This window comes from Hemibagrus wyckioides, linkage group LG19 (genome assembly GCF_019097595.1).
Source record: "Hemibagrus wyckioides isolate EC202008001 linkage group LG19, SWU_Hwy_1.0, whole genome shotgun sequence".
Lineage (NCBI taxonomy): Eukaryota > Metazoa > Chordata > Actinopteri > Siluriformes > Bagridae > Hemibagrus > Hemibagrus wyckioides.
In genome coordinates this window covers 21875001-21895000 of record NC_080728.1, presented here as the reverse complement: position 1 = coordinate 21895000, position 20000 = coordinate 21875001, and the positions used below count along the sequence as shown (strand labels likewise).

Genomic DNA, 20000 nt, shown 5'->3' with positions numbered 1-20000 from the left:
AACTCTGTGTATTATTGTGATACAGTGTGTGTTACAGTGTATTATTGTGTGTGTGTGTGTAAGTGAGTGACAGTTTATTCATTTGTATAACAGTGTATTATTGTGTGTTAGTGTGAACTGAAGTGTGTAACCAACAAAATTAGCAAACAGTTAACCATCACTATTAATGCTATGCCCAAACTGTTGCCATGGAGACCTCTGACCCAGTTGGAATTACATGCCTTTGCACACATACACACACGTCCACATAACACACACACACGCGTTTGACATCTGAGAGCCCTGGTGACTTGTGGCCCACTTACAACTGGCCTTCCAATCCTAATTACAGACCCTCTCTGTCTCTCTCTCTCTCTCTCTCTCTCTCTCTCTCTTACCCCAAGCTTCACATCACTCCATGTGTTCATCGCACACTTGCTGTAAGGAAACTCAGAAACAGTTAATTGTGTTGTTTGATATAGCAGCCTATTAGAGAGAGAGAGAGAGAGAGAGAGAGAGAGCGCTAAGAGAAAAATGGAAAAAAGAGAAAAGTTCTACCTGTCCTCTAGTCCTTACTGTCCTCCAGTCATGATTATTCTCTAGTCCCACTTTTCTCCAGTACGGACTCTCCTCTATTCCTCATCTTTCTCTATTTCTCATTGTTCACGTTTCTGTTGTTCTCACCAGTTTCTCACGTCTCAGTTTCCTAATTTCTTGTTCTCCTGGTCCAGTGCTTTCCCTTTCTCCTTACTTTTCACTGTGCAGGGCTTTCCCTTGTCCCATTTTTTAATATTTTCCATGTGCCGCTGTCAGCTAGTCTCCATTATCCATCAATAACCGTATTAAACTGCATTAGAATTGAAACCCTGTTAAACCCACTCTTTAGTATGACTTTGGGATGGAGCCCATGACTGTCTGTGATTGGTCGGTGGTTTGTTCTGTAACTGACTGGAACTAATCCCACAATAAACTCTGACTGAGTCATGAGGAAAGTTCTTTTACATGTTTGAATGACAAACTGCACTTTAACAAGATTGAGCACTCACACCTTTTAGAACCCTGACATTTCAAATCTCAATTTTTATCCTTTCATTTTCACTCGTCTTTCACTTCGGAGTCTCTTGCAGTAGATATGCTTTTTCTTTCTCTCTTTGAGCTTTGGTATTGTGGTAGAGCTGACGGCGTAGGCTGATGCGTGAGAATAAGATTTGGCTCCGTTCCAAACCCAAGACTCTGTGTCTAGATAGTGTTCTAATTAGAGGATCGGCCATTTTAGAAAACGTCGAAAATGCTAGATCGCACAGAATTTAGGAAATTCATACAGAATTGTTCTGGAACACACTCTGAGCATGATGTTTATTAATGTACGATTCAGGTGAGTTTGTTCAAAAATAAAGTATAAAGTTAAAGCCAGAGGTCAGATATATTCAATGCCCCTGTGTCCTCTGTCAAGATTTCACTGCGTTCATTTAACTACAGCGCTAATCTCATATGCTAATTGGCCAATTAGTAAAGTTATTTCCTTTCTAATTTACATTTTGTGGTGCAGTAGTTCTGATCATGTGATCGTTAAAGTTGAACTAACCTAACTTATTAGAGTGAATACTAATAAGAAGACTTGCCAGCTTTGAGACAAAGCTTTCTTTTTCCTCAGTCATAAAGTCTTGACAAAGACATCAAAGTGGTTAGTGATTTGCAATTCTGAGTGGAGGTTTAAGTTTTTGCTTTACACATCGAGCCAATTAAAAGCACAAAACAACTCTCGCCCGCGCAACATCACAGAAACCTTTCGTCTCAAAAGGAGCCTCATTCATCATCTCCATCTGTTCTTCAGTGGAAACGCTCTTCAGTATTTTACACTGTCCTTCTGTAGGCTTGGATTTCAGGCACCCAGTAATCAGCCTTGATCCAGGTTCAGTTCATCTCATCGAGCATAAACACATTCTGTTCATTATTTAACATTATTAGTGAGGTTCTTTACCGAGGCCATGTCTTTAGCTTTAATAGCATTATGATACAGCTCTAATACAGCATTCAGCATTCTTTACAAACGTCAATATTCCCAAAACACCAACATTCTCCATCTACCACCAACATGTTCACCACTGACACTAACATTTATCTTTAGACACTTAAATGCAACATTCACCATCAGAATCCATAAAACACCAACAATCACCATCACACACACACACCAACATTCACCATCACACACACCAACATTCACCATCACACACACACACCAACATTCACCATCACACACACACACCAACATTCACCATCACACACACACCAACATTCACCATCACACACACACACACCAACATTCACCATCACACACACACACACACACCAACATTCACCATCACACACACCAACATTCACCATCACACACACACCAACATTCACCATCTCACACACCAACATTCACCATCACACACACACACACCAACATTCACCATCACACACACACACACCAACATTCACCATCACACACACCAACATTCACCATCTCACACACACACACACACACACCAACATTCACCATCACACACACCAACATTCCCCATCACACACACCAACATTCACCATCACACACACCAACATTCACCATCTCACGCACACACACACCAACATTCACCATCTCACACACACACACACACACACACCCCAACATTCACCATCACACACACACACCAACATTCACCATCACACACACACACACACACACACACCAACATTCACCATCACACACACCAACATTCACCATCACACACACACACCAACATTCACCATCATGCGCGCGCTCACACACACACACCAACATTTACCATCACACACACACACCAACATTCACCATCACACACACACACACACCAACATTCACCATCACACACACACACACACACACCAACATTCACCATCTCACACACACCAACATTCACCATCACACACACACCAACATTCACCATCACACACACATACCATCACACACATACACACACACACACCAACATTCACCATCACACACACACACCAACATTCACCATCACACACACACCGACATTCACCATCACACACACACCAACATTCACCATCACACACACACCGACATTCACCATCACACACACACCAACATTCACACACACACACACACACACCAACATTCACCATCACACACACACACACACCAACATTCACCATCACACACACACACACACCAACATTCACCATCACACACACACACCAACATTCACCATCACACACATACCAACATTCACCATCACACACACACACCAACATTCACCATCACACACACACACCAACATTCACCATCACACACACCAACATTCACCATCACACACATACCAACATTCACCATCTCTCACACACACCAACATTCACCATCACACACACACCAACATTCACCATCACACACACACACACCAACATTCACCATCACACACACATCAACATTCACCATCACACACATACCAACATTCACCATCACACACATACCAACATTCACCATCACACACATACCAACATTCACCATCACACACACACCAACATTCACCATCTCTCACACACACCAACATTCACCATCACACACACACCAACATTCACCATCACACACACACACCAACATTCACCATCACACACACATACCAACATTCACCATCACACACACACCAACATTCACCATCACACACATACCAACATTCACCATCACACACACATCAACATTCACCATCACACACACACCAACATTCACCATCACACACATACCAACATTCACCATCACACACATACCAACATTCACCATCACACACACACCAACATTCACCATCACACACACACCAACATTCACCATCACACACACACCAACATTCACCATCACACACACACCAACATTCACCATCACACACACACCAACATTCACCATCACACACACACCAACATTCACCATCACACACACACCAACATTCACCATCACACACACACCAACATTCACCATCACACACACCAACATTCACCATCACACACACACCAACATTCACCATCACACACACCAACATTCACCATCACACACCAACATTCACCATCACACACACACCAACATTCACCATCACACACACACCAACATTCACCATCACACACACACACACCAACATTCACCATCACACACACATCAACATTCACCATCACACACATACCAACATTCACCATCACACACATACCAACATTCACCATCACACACACACCAACATTCACCATCTCTCACACACACCAACATTCACCATCACACACACACCAACATTCACCATCACACACACACACCAACATTCACCATCACACACACATACCAACATTCACCATCACACACACACCAACATTCACCATCACACACATACCAACATTCACCATCACACACACACCAACATTCACCATCACACACACACCAACATTCACCATCACACACACACCAACATTCACCATCACACACACACCAACATTCACCATCACACACACACCAACATTCACCATCACACACACACCAACATTCACCATCACACACACACCAACATTCACCATCACACACACACCAACATTCACCATCACACACACACCAACATTCACCATCACACACACACCAACATTCACCATCACACACACACCAACATTCACCATCACACACACACCAACATTCACCATCACACACACATACCAACATTCACCATCACACACACACACCAACATTCACCATCACACACACACACACACACACCAACATTCACCATCACACACACACCAACATTCACCATCACACACACACCAACATTCACCATCACACACACACCAACATTCACCATCACACACACACCAACATTCACCATCACACACACACCAACATTCACCATCACACACACACACCAACATTCACCATCACACACACACACCAACATTCACCATCTCTCACACACACCAACATTCACCATCACACACACACCAACATTCACCATCACACACATACCAACATTCACCATCTCACACACCAACATTCACCATCACACACACACACCAACATTCACCATCACACACACACACCAACATTCACCATCACACACACCAACATTCACCATCACACACACACACCATCACACACCAACATTCACCATCACACACACACACCATCACACACCAACATTCACCATCACACACACATCAACATTCACCATCACACACACACACCATCACACACACACACACCATCACACACATACACACACCAACATTCACCATCACACACACACCAACATTCACCATCAAACACCAACATTCACCATCACACACACACACACCAACATTCACCATCACACCCCAACATTCACCATCACACACACACACACCAACATTCACCATCACACCCCAACATTCACCATCACACACACACACACCAACATTCACCATCACACCCCAACATTCACCATCACACACACACACCAAAATTTTTTACCTACCATTAACATGTTCTATTGACACCAATATTTACCTTTAGACATTTAAATACTAACATTCACCATCAATCACCAACAAACACCGACTTTAAACATCAAACACAAAATTTCACCATCAACACAAAAAACTTATGATTAGTTACTTTAACACCAGCCTTCATCAATAAACACCAAAGTTCACCATCAAGCACCGCCTTCCACCAAACACTCCAACACACCACAAACATATCCCATCATATCCCATCACACACCATGCAATAATGAAGACGGTGTTCATCTGGTGAGCTTCATATCCATCCCTCTCCTGTAACTTTCATCTTTATGGACTACAGGCCCTCTGTCCTCCACCACATCAGCAGGTGTGTGTCATCTGTCAAGAAGCATCTGTGCTTAGACTTCTATTTCATGTTTACTACTTTAGCCCCGTGGCTCCAATGCAAAACCAGACAAACAAACACTGAACACCAATCAGGTCTGGGCTGATGGAGCGCGATTGAGGTCAGGGGAGATGGAGAGAGTGAGCAGGAAATGAAGGTGGACGGTGTGGGTTCCCCTGTGACTCTCAGACACAGTGTGTTGTCCTCCAGAGGTGGTGTGTCCTGTGTGTAAACAGGATTACTGAGATGAAGACGAGAGCAGTGTTTACTCTGCCTCCTCCTCACAGACTGAAGATGATGAAGAAGTGCAGAGATCTTTCAGCACTGAGGCAAGAGTGCAAATAAACACAGACGTGTTTATAGAGGCAGCAGAAGAGAAGAGAGACGGGCGGAGATACCGAGTGAAATGGAGCAAGAAAAGTGGAGAAGACTAAGACACACCCATCTCCTCCTTTCAAAAACAACACTCAACCGTCTCACTAAAAGATAAACACCCATCTGCCCCAGTCAGAGACACGCCCATCTCCTCCTCTCAATATAAACACCTGTCAGAGACACGCCCATCTCCCGCTCTCAATATAAACACCTGTCAGAGACACGCCCATCTCCCCCTCTCAATATAAACATCTGTCAGAGACACGCCCATCTCCCCCCTCAATATAAACACTTGTGTGCCAGTCAGAGACACGCCCATCTCCCCCTCTCAATATAAACATCTGTCAGAGACACGCCCATCTCCCCCCTCAATATAAATACTTGTGTGCCAGTCAGAGACACGCCCATCTCCCACTCTCAATATAAACACCTGTGTGCCCCCAGTCAGAGACACACCCATCTCCCCCCTCAATATAAACACCTGTGTGCCAGTCTGAGACACGCCCATCTCCCCCCTCAATATATACACCTGTGTGCCCCCAGTCACAGACACCCCCACCTCCCTCTCTCCACATAAACACCTGTGTGCCCCCAGTCAGAGACACCCCCATCTCCCCCTCTCAATATAAACACCTGTGTGCCCCCAGTCAGAGACACCCCCCCCCCCCCCTCTCAATATAAACACCTGTGTGCACCCAGCCAGAGACACCCCCATCTCCCTCTCTCAATATAAACACCTGTGTGCCCCCAGTCAGAGACACCCCCATCTCCCCCTCTCAATATAAACACCTGTGTGCCCCCAGTCAGAGACACCCCCATCTCCCACTCTCAATATAAACACCTGTGTGCCCCCAGTCAGAGACACCCCCATCTCCCTCTCTCAATATAAACACCTGTGTGCCCCGTCAGAGACACCCCCATCTCCCTCTCTCAATATAAACACCTGTGTGCCCCCAGTCAGAGACACCCCCATCTCCCTCTCTCAATATAAACACCTGTGTGCCCCGTCAGAGACACCCCCATCTCCCCCTCTCAATGTAAACACCTGTGTGCCCCCAGTCAGAGACACCCCCATCCCCCCCTCTCAATATATACACCTGTGTGCCCCCAGTCAGAGACACCCCCATCTCCCCGTCTCAATATAAACACCTGTGTGCCCCGAGTCAGAGACCCCCGCATCTACCCCACTCAATATACACACCTGTGTGCCCCCAGTCAGAGACCCCCCCATCTCCCTCTCTCAATATAAACACCTGTGTGCCCCCAGTCAGAGACACCCCCATCTCCCTCTCTCAATATAAACACCTGTGTGCCCCCAGTCAGCGGCACGCCCATCTCCCCCTCTCCATATCAACACCTGTGTGCCCCCAGTCACAGACACCCCCATCTCCCTCTCTCAATATAAACACCTGTGTGCCCCCAGTCAGAGACACGCCCATCTCCCTCTCTCAATATAAACACCTGTGTGCCCCCAGTCAGAGACACCCCCATCTCCCTCTCTCAATATAAACACCTGTGTGCCCCCAGTCAGAGACACCCCCATCTCCCTCTCTCAATATAAACACCTGTGTGCCCCCAGACACGCCCATCTGTCTTAATAAAAAAACACACCCACCTGTCTCAGTAAAAACCATGCTCACCTGTCTCAGTAAAAACATACCCACCTGTCTCAGTAAAAACCACGCCCACCTGTCTCAATAAAAAACACGCCCACCTGTCTCAATAAAAAACACGCCCATTTGTCTCAATAAAAAACACACCCACCTGCCCCAGTAAAAACCACACCCACCTGTCTCAGTAAAAACCATGGCCACCTGTCTCAGTAAAAACCACACCCACCTGTCTCAGTAAAAACCACACCCACCTGTCTGACTCAGGGACATAGCCGAGGCTGCATTCAGTTACTTCCCAAATGAACTCTATTTAATTTTTTTCACACTTTATTATCCTTTGATGAGATTTGACATTTACAAAAACCTTTTCCCGCATTTGCAAGAAATTGTCTTTTTCTGTGATATTTATAAACGTCAGACCTTGAGATTGTGATGTAATATGATGTGTGTGTTTATGACTTGTAGCTGAACCAGAAAAAAGGGATTTGGAGATGGATTGACTCAGAACAATAAACGACAGCTAGCTGTTCTCATTTGTCTTCCATTCCCCATTGAAAATGCTCAGCAGGCTTCCCTTTGTAAAAAAAAAAAAGAAAAGAAAGAAATAAAAAAATAACATACACAAACTCAATTTCAAAGCTTATCAGCGTGTGTTCATGAAACTCGCCGGAGCGTTTGCGTGGTGTTGGAGGACATACGGACGCTACATCCGTCTCTAAGATTAATTGAAGATGCAAAATGAGAGAAATTAAATGAAAAAAAACCACGCAAATGTGTGATGGAGACAATCTGTCTCTCTTTATTCTGTCTGTCTGTCTGACACCTCGGCTGTGTGCTGAGGATAAACGACAGCGAGGACTCAGAGCACGCTACAGAACGCCCACAGAAGATGTGAGCTCTTCAGAAATCAATATTTCATAGCAGGATTTCTCCCACAGATAAACAACGGCTCTGTTGAAGTATCCTGCGTTTAAATAATGGATCGGGGAATAATAGGGATCAGCTGAGTCCACTTTGACCGTGAATTCTTCACCCTCAGTTTGACTTACAGATCAAACAGCCTTGTTTCATCCTCACTGTGCTACACTGAGAGTGACTGTGAAGACTTCACACACTGGCCTTGAAGCTCGTTCCTCATGAACTGAAGCCTCTTTACAGAGTTGCTTCCCCAAATCAGGGCTGAGACTCATAGCTGTGAAGACTGAGAGTTAATAATCTAGAGGTTATGAGTTTAAATCCCAGGAGATGATGCTGGGCTCTTGACTGAGAGCCTCACAGATTCTCTACTCTAAAAATGAGTGGTATTATTTAAGTAGGTGCACCTGTTCAAGAACAAAAGGGTTCCTCAAGGGTTTTTTAGATATTTAATGGATGTTGCTTTCGAACATGGTTCCACGGTTTGTGAAGGAAGGAGGAAATCATCTGGTTTGTCTGACTGGAGATAGCATTACATCATATCTGTTATGGTTTCTCATTTGGTTGAGAAATATGGTTCCAACAGCAGTGAACACCATGTGCTTGAGTTTTGGGTTTCTGGTCATGTCTCAGCCTCTGTCCTGTCAGTGGTTTACTACCTGATTGTGTTCACCTTTTCTGTGTTAGTCCATTGTTAGGTTATCTATGAATACCATGTTGTTATCATCATGGATTCTTCTTGGATTCTCTTAAATTAAAGCACTAGTGAATTTACATTTTGGACATTTAGCAGCACATGTGTCCTGACACACTGTCTACCCACTGCACATTACACACACAGAAATAGTCCACCATGAACCTTTCTATCCTAACTACCCCCAGCCCAGGGGGTAGTTCTTTCTTGAAGAAAGAAACAAAGATATGATTCAGGATGTATCTAAACACTTCATCCTCTCATCTCTGAACACTTTCCCGTTCAACACTTACTAATAATAATGAAAACTGATCAAACTCAGAGCAGGGGAATTTGTCTGACACACCAGCAGACGTGTCTGTGCCTCGGCTGTCGGTTTCGCTGATTGTTAAAAGGAAGAAAGTCGTGACGTGTTGAAGAGAGTAATAACGTGATAACGTGGCTAATTTTGTTATAATATCAGCGTGTACATGACTCCGAGTCAGAGGTCATCTGTATACAAGCCTTCTGCTTGTTCCTCATGCTTCAACACTGAGTCTTAATGAAAAAAGGGAGTGAATATTTCCTAAGTGCGCAGGCTGTCATACTGAATTCTAGCTACAGAAATATCCCCAAATATGAAAAGTAATTAAATTTATGTTTATTATTCAGTTAATCAGGGGCTCATATAAAATGAATGGGACAAATATGAAGGAAATATCCAGCAGGAATGACTTTCAGCTTGGAGAAAATAAAAGAGAGTTGGTCACATGTATAGATAACAAGCAAGATGAAGAATCCATCCATCCATCATTAGTTCATATATGTGTTAATGTAGAGTATGAGTCATTAACCTACAGGAAGTGCTGATTCTGATGACTGGCTTGAATGAATGTACTGGTGTTTTTTGGTGAAAGCCTCTTCCAGAGATATGAAACCCAGTGAGGTGCTTTAGATCTCAGTTTCAGGAGAGTTGATGAAATTGACACTGCTCTTAGTAACTCTGAATTTTTGGAAGTGTATCTTCCAGAGCTGCTCTGATAGGCAAGTTTAAAAACAAGGCGAGGGAACAACTAAAGCGAGGAAATCGTGAACGCGGGATGAGTGCCATGGCTGGTCATGAAAGGAGAACCTGGTGCTGAATCATGTTTGGCCTTCACACACTCACACACCACCAGCGGACGCTGATTAGCTGGCAACAGAGACGGGAAGCGGTGTCGAATGGCCACCAATTTCACACCGTTTGTTTCAGGAGTCTTGGCTGGTAAACAGCTCAGCGCTCCATTGATAAGCACTCCTAAAGCTCCACGTTCTTTGGGATTTGCTTGCATGCCAAAGCAGCTGGACGCTCTGGACGCCAGCCAATCACCACATCAGGAGCTTTAGAGTAACCAGAGCCAGTGTTAAACACAACACACTCTGAATGTACTGATGTCTGGGGACAAGAGTGATAAGCCTGATGAATAGAAAACAACTGGACACATTATACACTGCCAACCACGTCCAAAAATCAGAGTCCATTACCACGGGGACTGTATTTTATATTAGATGGGGGATCTGTTGCACCAAAAGCCATGACACTTCTCTTTATTAATAAGAAATGTAAATAATAGTATGTCATTTGTATGGTCTCCATGGATCATAGGGACCAGCCCCAACATGGCCTTGACCAATCAGACCACAGCTCCCACCCAAATCCCACTGCAATCAGACCACATTTCCCACCCCTAATTCCACATTTCCCACCCCTAATTCCACTGTGTAATCAATCTAACCTGATCAGACCACAGATCCTACCCCACTGCAATCAGACCATCACAGTGTAACCAGTAGCGTGCAGTTTCATCCACCAAGACTACTGCCTGAAATTCCCATTCCAACTCCTACTCTAACCAATCAGAGCACACTTCCTGTTTCAGACCACTGTTTCCACCCCTAATTCCACTGTGTAGTCAATCTGAACTGATCAGACCACAGTTCCTACCCCACTGCAATCAGACCACAGTCCCCACCCCTCATCACAGTGTAACCAATAGTGATGCAGTTTCAGCCACCAGGACTACTGCCTGAAATTCCCATCACAACTCCTACTCTAACCAATCAGAGCACACTTCTTGATTCCAGACATTCCCTTAAGGATCTCCGATCAGTCAGATTGCACTTCTTCCAGTGTTCCTGTCCACTTCTGCTCTCCGGACTTGCCCGATCCATCCTGATGCCCTACTTCTGGCTGGAGTCTCATCACTTGGAGGTGTGACTGGTGCTGAGGATAAACCACACGCAGCCTGGAGATACATGAGACTGCTGTGGATAGAACCATTTAGAGAATATGGAGGTGGCTTTGGACACCAACTGAGTGAACAGTTGATAACAACAACAAGAATGAATCTTCTCAAGCACTTTTTGACCATCGAGTTCACAGTCCTAGAAGAGAAATGGTTTATCTCTGTGTCACCCAGATGAGGATGGTTCCCTTTTTTAAGTCTGGTTTCTCTCAAGATTCCTTCCTCCTATCATCTCATGGAGATGTCACGTCACACAGTGTTGATGTCCAGTGGATCAGTGCTCCAGCCGTCAGCTTGCTGTCATGTTGTGAAGTCTGAGGATCTGTAGATGTATTAGATATTATTTAGCATGTGATGTTTGTCATGACTACAGCATCACACCAGCAGTTTAGTGCTAACATTCTGCCTTATCGTTCCTTGCGCTTTCAGTCTCAGCATTATCTGTTGTGGCACTGCGGTTCACAGTCATTTATAAAATGCTAAGTTTTTCATATGCGAGTAAATAAATCGCCTGTCCAGGATTTTTTTTTTCGTTTCCACACCTGTCAGGAGAAAGCAATAGCTTTTAATCTGTGCATCAAGGCGACAGAGGAAAATAAACCCTCTCTCATTCTCTTCTTCTTCTCTCCTCCAGTGTTTATCGATAACCCCTTTCACATTCTCATTTTTCATTTCGGGACACAGCGCTGTGTGTACGTGGAAGATTTCCAGGTTATGATAGGAGCTAGTTTGAAAACTCAGGATCAGAGCGTCTCAAAGCAGCTTAGGCTTCTGAACCGAGTCCAATAAAAATTAGAATCTTCTCACTCTCACTGCGTTGAAATTTTGTCACATATGAAAACTGAAACTCTGCTTTTAAATGAATTGTGTCCTGGATACTGAAATTCAGCTGCCAAAGTAAAAAAGAAATATCTCAGGGCATTAAAAGTTAACACACTCCATGACTGGTCCTAGTAACTTCTCAACACAGTTAGTGCTGCATCCACAGCTGTTATAACATGTTATGTAGCCTGACATTGATGCATTTAACATTGACCAGATTAATTATGCTATATAACAGAATAATAAAAATGATCATGCATTATTAATCCAGGATTATCAAATAGAGTCTGCTATCACACTACCTAGCTTACAAAGCTAGTTAGCAAGCCAACATTGCTCAGAATAGAGGTTGCCATAGAAACCACTTGAGTTGGGTTTCCTACCGAGGTGGATGTGAGCGAAGGCAGGATGAGTGGAGAAACCATGAGCTTGTTGATGGTAATATCCACAGATGGAGATTACTGAGCTGATGGGAAAACCAACACAAGGAAATGACATGGGTTCTTCTGGGTGTTTTCTTTTGATGCTTGTGTTTGGAGTTGATGATCGCTCGGGAAATCTTCACTCTGAGCTAAGAAAAGAGGCTTTCAGAACCTCAGGACTTCACATTCATTCATCACGTTGTGTTGTGTTTAGTTCTGTCTTAAACATCATTTTATTTCTTATCAGTTCCTGGTGAAGGTTCATCACATTAGCTCATAGGCTCTGTCCTAAACCACCAGAGGAACACTATAGCACTCCAGAGGAACCAAGAGAGGGCAGAGTCTTGAGGAACAGGAGAGAGAACTGAGCAGACAGTAAAGATTTGGGGATTGGTAGAAATAAGGGAAAAGGAGAATGGGATCTACAGGAATCAAAAGTATGTGCTCCCTGTCCATCACACCCACATGAGCTTCTTTTCCAAACTGTGTACACAAAGTCTGAAGCATACATTTGTGCAGAACCTCTCTGTGGGTGGAGCTTTACAGTTTCCTTTACTGGAAGGTGTGTGTGGAGGTTGAAGGCTGGAGTGGAAGATGTGGAGTGTCTTGCACAGAGCCCTGACTCTGACTCAACCCCACTGAACACCTCTGGGATGAATTGGAAGTGGAGTTTCCTCAACATCCCAACATCAGAGACTGATCTTTGTGTTATTCTTGAAGAGAGAATTTTATTGTAAAATATGATTTGTAGATAATCTTATTACATTCAATCTCACCTTCAACCTGACAAAGAAACTTTCCTTCTTATCATTTCTTTTCCTTCCTTTCGTTTCTTTATCAACTCACAACAATTTCCCATACCTCCGAGACATCAGCCAGACACTTCTGCTCCCTGACTGGTCAGTGTAATGAGGGTGTAAACCAGTGGTTGTCTGATTGGTCAGAGTAATAAAGTTTTAAGCCAGTGGTTGTCTGATTGGTCAGAGTAATAAAGTTTTAAGCCAGTGGCTGTCTGATTGGTCAGAGTAATGAGGGTGTAAACCAGTGGCTGTCTGATTGGTCAGAGTAATAAAGTTTTAAGCCAGTGGCTGTCTGATTGGTCAGAGTAATGAGGGTGTAAACCAGTGGCTGTCTGATTGGTCAGAGTAATAAAGTTTTAAGCCAGTGGCTCTCTGATTGGTCAGAGTAATGAGAGTGTAAGCCAGTGGCTCTCTGATTGGTCAGAGTAATGAGGGTGTAAACCAGTGGCTGTCTGACTGGTCAGAGTAATAAAGTTTTAAGCCAGTGGCTCTCTGATTGGTCAGAGTAATAAAGTTTTAAGCCAGTGGCTCTCTGATTGGTCAGAGTAATAAAGTTTTAAGCCAGTGGCTGTCTGACTGGTCAGAGTAATAAAGTTTTAAGCCAGTGGCTCTCTGATTGGTCAGAGTAATGAGAGTGTAAGCCAGTGGCTCTCTGATTGGTCAGAGTAATGAGAGTGTAAGCCAGTGGAGCATGTGTTGATGGATTGAGCCGAAATGAGTGGACGTGAAAAATGTTTCAGGAATCCATAAACACGTGCAGATCTTTCCACAAAGCAACTGAAAGGCAATATTTATTTATTTAATTACAAAAATATTTGTCCATCTTGTGATAAGTTTCCTGCTCCTTTGTATTCTGACCCTGCTGGGCTTCCTGGTGTGTAGAGTCACACTGTACACTTTAAATGGCTTGATGTAGTGAACAGAATCTAGTGAACACAATCTAGTGAACACAGTGTGGTTTGGGACACGAGGCTGAGGCTGTTAACCTCTGCTCTCTGTCTTCTAGATCAGAAGCACAACTTGCCATCGATTGGAGCGAGAGGGAATTCCAGCGGCAGACGCCGTTGAGTTAAAGGTTAGTCTCTGTTCTCTGGCTTCAAAGACTACACACACACACACACACACACACACACACACACAGATTCATTAGAAATGCCAAAGGCTGGAGAGTTGCCTCAGCCATTCATTGCCCAACACCTGCACAGCTTTCATCCTCGCTTTGGCCATCACTCGGTTATGACACACATGCACACACACACACACCCACACACACGCACACACATGCACACACACACGCACACACATGCACACACACACGCACACACACACACCCACACACACACACACACACACACGGACACACACACACGCACACACACACACACATGCACACACACCCACACACACACACGGACACACACACACGCACACACACGCACACACACACATGCACACACACACATGCACACACACACACACAGACAGAGCAAACAACATGCACAGCCCAGCGGGAAATCAATACCTATTCCACTACACTGATATATATTTATATAACTGTGTTCATTCAGTACATCAGGGCAATTTAGTTTTCTCTTAACACACACACGCACACACACACACACACATACTTTTCTCCTTCCTTTGTCACAAACACATACCCATAATGTGTACGCTGTCTCGGGTGTGAGAGGAAAATAAGCAGATTTGCGAGTGCCAGCGTCTCGTCTCTCCTTCATGCGTTGAAGAGTTGCACTAATGAAATATTGATCTGGTCTTCCTGCAAAGACACAAACACTCCCAGCTGAAATATGACGAGCTCGCCTCACGCCGCATTCCAGCCCCGGTGCGTGATGGGAAATAAACGTGGCAAGGACATTTTGTTAAAACGTTCTTTTCAATCTTGTATTCATAACACATTAAGCTCTAATTTGAATCCATGAGAAGAAGCTGCAGGCTGCGAGGAGCTGAGGATTAGATCGACAGGAAACTGGAACGCCGAGCTAAAACACCGGGAATGGAGGGAACTGGAAACATACACATGCTTTATAGAAAAAGAGGAAATGATAAAATAAATAACGGATGTTTTCAAGAAAATGTAATAAAGGAGGGTTATGGAAAAAGTTATAATGTGAGGATATGGAAACAGTGGGAATGTGGGGTTAGGGAAACAGTGGGAATGTGGTGTTAGGGAAACAGTGGGAATGTGGGGTTAGGGAAACAGTGGGAATGTGGGGTTAGGAAAAAGTTATAATGTGAAGATATGGAAACAGTGGGAATGTGGGGTTAGGGAAAAAGTTATAATGTGAGGATATGGAAACAGTGGGAATGTGGGGTTAGGGAAAAAGTTATAATGTGAAGATATGGAAACAGTGGGAATGTGAGGATATGGAAACAGTGGCAATGTGGGGTTAGGGAAAAAGTTATAATGTGGGGTTATGGAAACAGTGGGAATGTGAGGATATGGAAACAGTGGCAATGTGGGGTTAGGGAAACAGTGGGAACGTGGGGTTAGGGAAAAAGTTATAATGTGAGGATATGGAAACAGTGGGAATGTGGGGTTATGGAAACAATGGGAATGTGGGGTTATGAGAATATTAGGAATGTGGGGGATATGGAAACAGTGGGAATGTGGGGTTAGGGAAATAGTGGGAATGTGGGGTTAGGGAAACAGTGGGAATGGGGGGGATATGGAAACAGTGGGAATGTGGGGTTATGGAAACAGTGGGAATGTGGGGTTATGGAAACAGTGAGAATGTGGGGTTAGGGAAACAGTGGGAATGTGGGGTTAGGGAAACAGTGGGAATGTGGGGTTAGGGAAACAGTGAGAATGTGGGGGATATGGAAACAGTGGGAATGTGGGGTTAGGGAAAAAGTTATAATGTGGGGTTATGGAAACAGTGGGAATGTGAGGATATGGAAACAGTGGCAATGTGGGGTTAGGGAAACAGTGGGAACGTGGGGTTAGGGAAAAAGTTATAATGTGAGGATATGGAAACAGTGGGAATGTGGGGTTATGGAAACAATGGGAATGTGGGGTTATGAGAATATTAGGAATGTGGGGGATATGGAAACAGTGGGAATGTGGGGTTAGGGAAATAGTGGGAATGTGGGGTTAGGGAAACAGTGGGAATGGGGGGGATATGGAAACAGTGGGAATGTGGGGTTATGGAAACAGTGGGAATGTGGGGTTATGGAAACAGTGAGAATGTGGGGTTAGGGAAACAGTGGGAATGTGGGGTTAGGGAAACAGTGGGAATGTGGGGTTAGGGAAACAGTGGGAATGTGGGGTTAGGGAAACAGTGGGAATGTGGGGTTATGGAAACAGTGGGAATGTGGGGTTAGGGAAACAGTGGGAATGTGGGGTTAAAGAAAAAGTTATAATGTGAGGATATGGAAACAGTGGGAATGTGGGGTTATGGAAACAATGGGAATGTGGGGTTATGAGAATATTAGGAATGTGGGGGATATGGAAACAGTTGGAATGTGGGGTTAGGGAAACAGTGGGAATGTGGGGTTAGGGAAACAGTTGGAATGTGGTGTTAGGGAAACAATGGGAATGTGGGGTTATGGAAACAGTTGGAATGTGGGGTTATGGAAACAGTGGGAATGTGGGGCTATGGAAACAGTTGGAATGTGGGGTTAGGGAAACAGTTGGAATGTGTGGTTAGGGAAACAGTGGGAATGTGGGGTTATGGAAACAGTTGGAATGTGGGGTTATGGAAACAGTTGGAATGTGGGGTTATGGAAACAATGGGAATGTGGGGTTAGGGAAACAGTGGGAATGGGGGGGATATGGAAACAGTGGGAATCTGGGGTTATGGAAACAGTGGGAATGTGGGGTTAGGGAAACAGTGGAAATGTGGGGTTAGGGAAACAGTTGGAATGTGTGGTTAGGGAAACAATGGGAATGTGGGGTTAGGGAAACAGTTGGAATGTGGGGTTATGGAAACAGTGGGAATGTGGGGTTAGGGAAACAGTGGGAATGGGGGGGATATGGAAACAGTGGGAATGTGGGGTTAGGGAAACAGTGGGAATGTGGGGTTAGGGAAACAGTTGGAATGTGGGGTTAGGGAAACAATGGGAATGTGGGGTTAGGGAAACAGTGGGAATGTGGGGTTAGGGAAACAGTTGGAATGTGGTGTTAGGGAAACAATGGGAATGTGGGGTTAGGGAAACAGTGGGAATGTGGGGTTAGGGAAACAGTGGGAATGGGGGGGGATATGGAAACAGTGGGAATGTGGGGTTATGGAAACAGTGAGAATGTGGGGTTATGGAAACAGTGGGAATGTGGGGTTAGGGAAACAGTGGAAATGTGGGGTTAGGGAAACAGTGGGAATGTGGGGTTAGGGAAACAGTTGGAATGTGGGGTTAGGGAAACAATGGGAATGTGGGGTTAGGGAAACAGTGGGAATGTGGGGTTAGGGAAACAGTTGGAATGTGGTGTTAGGGAAACAATGGGAATGTGGGGTTAGGGAAACAGTGGGAATGTGGGGTTAGGGAAACAGTGGGAATGGGGGGGGATATGGAAACAGTGGGAATGTGGGGTTATGGAAACAGTGAGAATGTGGGGTTATGGAAACAGTGGGAATGTGGGGTTAGGGAAACAGTGGAAATGTGGGGTTAGGGAAACAGTTGGAAAGTGGGGTTAGGGAAACATTGGGAATGTGGGGTTAGGGAAACAGTGGGAATGTGGGGTTATGGAAACAATGGGAAATTGGGGTTATGGAAACAGTTGGAATGTGGGGTTAGGGAAACAGTGGGAATGTGGGGTTAGGGAAACATTGGGAATGTGTGGTTAGGGAAACAGTGGGAATGTGGGGTTAGGGAAAGAATGGGAATGTGGGGTTAGGGAAACAGTTGAAATGAAAAAAAAAAAAAAAAAGTTGGAATGTGGGGTTAGGGAAACAGTGGGAATGTGGGGTTAGGGAAACAGTTGGAATGTGGTGTTAGGGAAACAATGGGAATGTGGGGTTAGGGAAACAGTGGGAATGTGGGGTTAGGGAAACAGTGGGAATGTGGGGTTAGGGAAACAGTTGGAATGTGGGGTTATGGAAACAATGGGAATGTGGGGTTAGGGAAACAGTGGGAATGGGGGGGATATGGAAACAGTGGGAATGTGGGGTTATGGAAACAGTGAGAATGTGGGGTTAGGGAAACAGTGGAAATGTGGGGTTAGGGAAACAGTTGGAATGTGGGGTTAGGGAAACAGAGGGAATGTGGGGTTATGGAAACAGTTGGAATGTGGGGTTATGGAAACAGTGGGAATGTGGGGCTATGGAAACAGTTGGAATGTGGGGTTAGGGAAACAGTTGGAATGTGTGGTTAGGGAAACAGTGGGAATGTGGGGTTATGGAAACAGTTGGAATGTGGGGTTATGGAAACAGTTGGAATGTGGGGTTATGGAAACAATGGGAATGTGGGGTTAGGGAAACAGTGGGAATGGGGGGGATATGGAAACAGTGGGAATCTGGGGTTATGGAAACAGTGAGAATGTGGGGTTAGGGAAACAGTGGAAATGTGGGGTTAGGGAAACAGTTGGAATGTGTGGTTAGGGAAACAATGGGAATGTGGGGTTAGGGAAACAGTTGGAATGTGGGGTTATGGAAACAGTGGGAATGTGGGGTTAGGGAAACAGTGGGAATGGGGGGGATATGGAAACAGTGGGAATGTGGGGTTATGGAAACAGTGAGAATGTGGGGTTAGGGAAACAGTGGAAATGTGGGGTTAGGGAAACAGTTGGAATGTGAGGTTATGGAAACAGTGGGAATGTGGGGTTAGGGAAACAGTGGGAATGGGGGGGATATGGAAACAGTGGGAATGTGGGGTTATGGAAACAGTGAGAATGTGGGGTTATGGAAACAGTGGGAATGTGGGGTTATGGAAACAGTGAGAATGTGGGGTTAGGGAAACAGTGGAAATGTGGGGTTAGGGAAACAGTTGGAATGTGGGGTTATGGAAACAGTGGGAATGTGGGGTTAGGGAAACAGTGGGAATGGGGGGGATATGGAAACAGTGGGAATGTGGGGTTATGGAAACAGTGAGAATGTGGGGTTATGGAAACAGTGGGAATGTGGGGTTAGGGAAACAGTGGAAATGTGGGGTTAGGGAAACAGTTGGAACGTGGGGTTAGGGAAACATTGGGAATGTGGGGTTAGGGAAACAGTGGGAATGTGGGGTTATGGAAACAATGGGAAATTGGGGTTATGGAAACAGTTGGAAT

At 44.8% G+C, this 20000-nt stretch overlaps 1 protein-coding gene across 1 annotated transcript in view; it reads left to right on the top strand.

Moving 5' to 3' along the window:
- The window catches only part of syt1a (synaptotagmin Ia), a 294930-nt gene that overhangs the window by 142166 nt on the left and 132764 nt on the right, over positions 1 to 20000 (top strand). The window contains exon 3 of the mRNA XM_058416698.1: positions 14787 to 14855. The gene's annotated coding sequence lies outside the window, so the exon portion shown is untranslated. The remainder of the gene's footprint in view (positions 1 to 14786; positions 14856 to 20000) is intronic.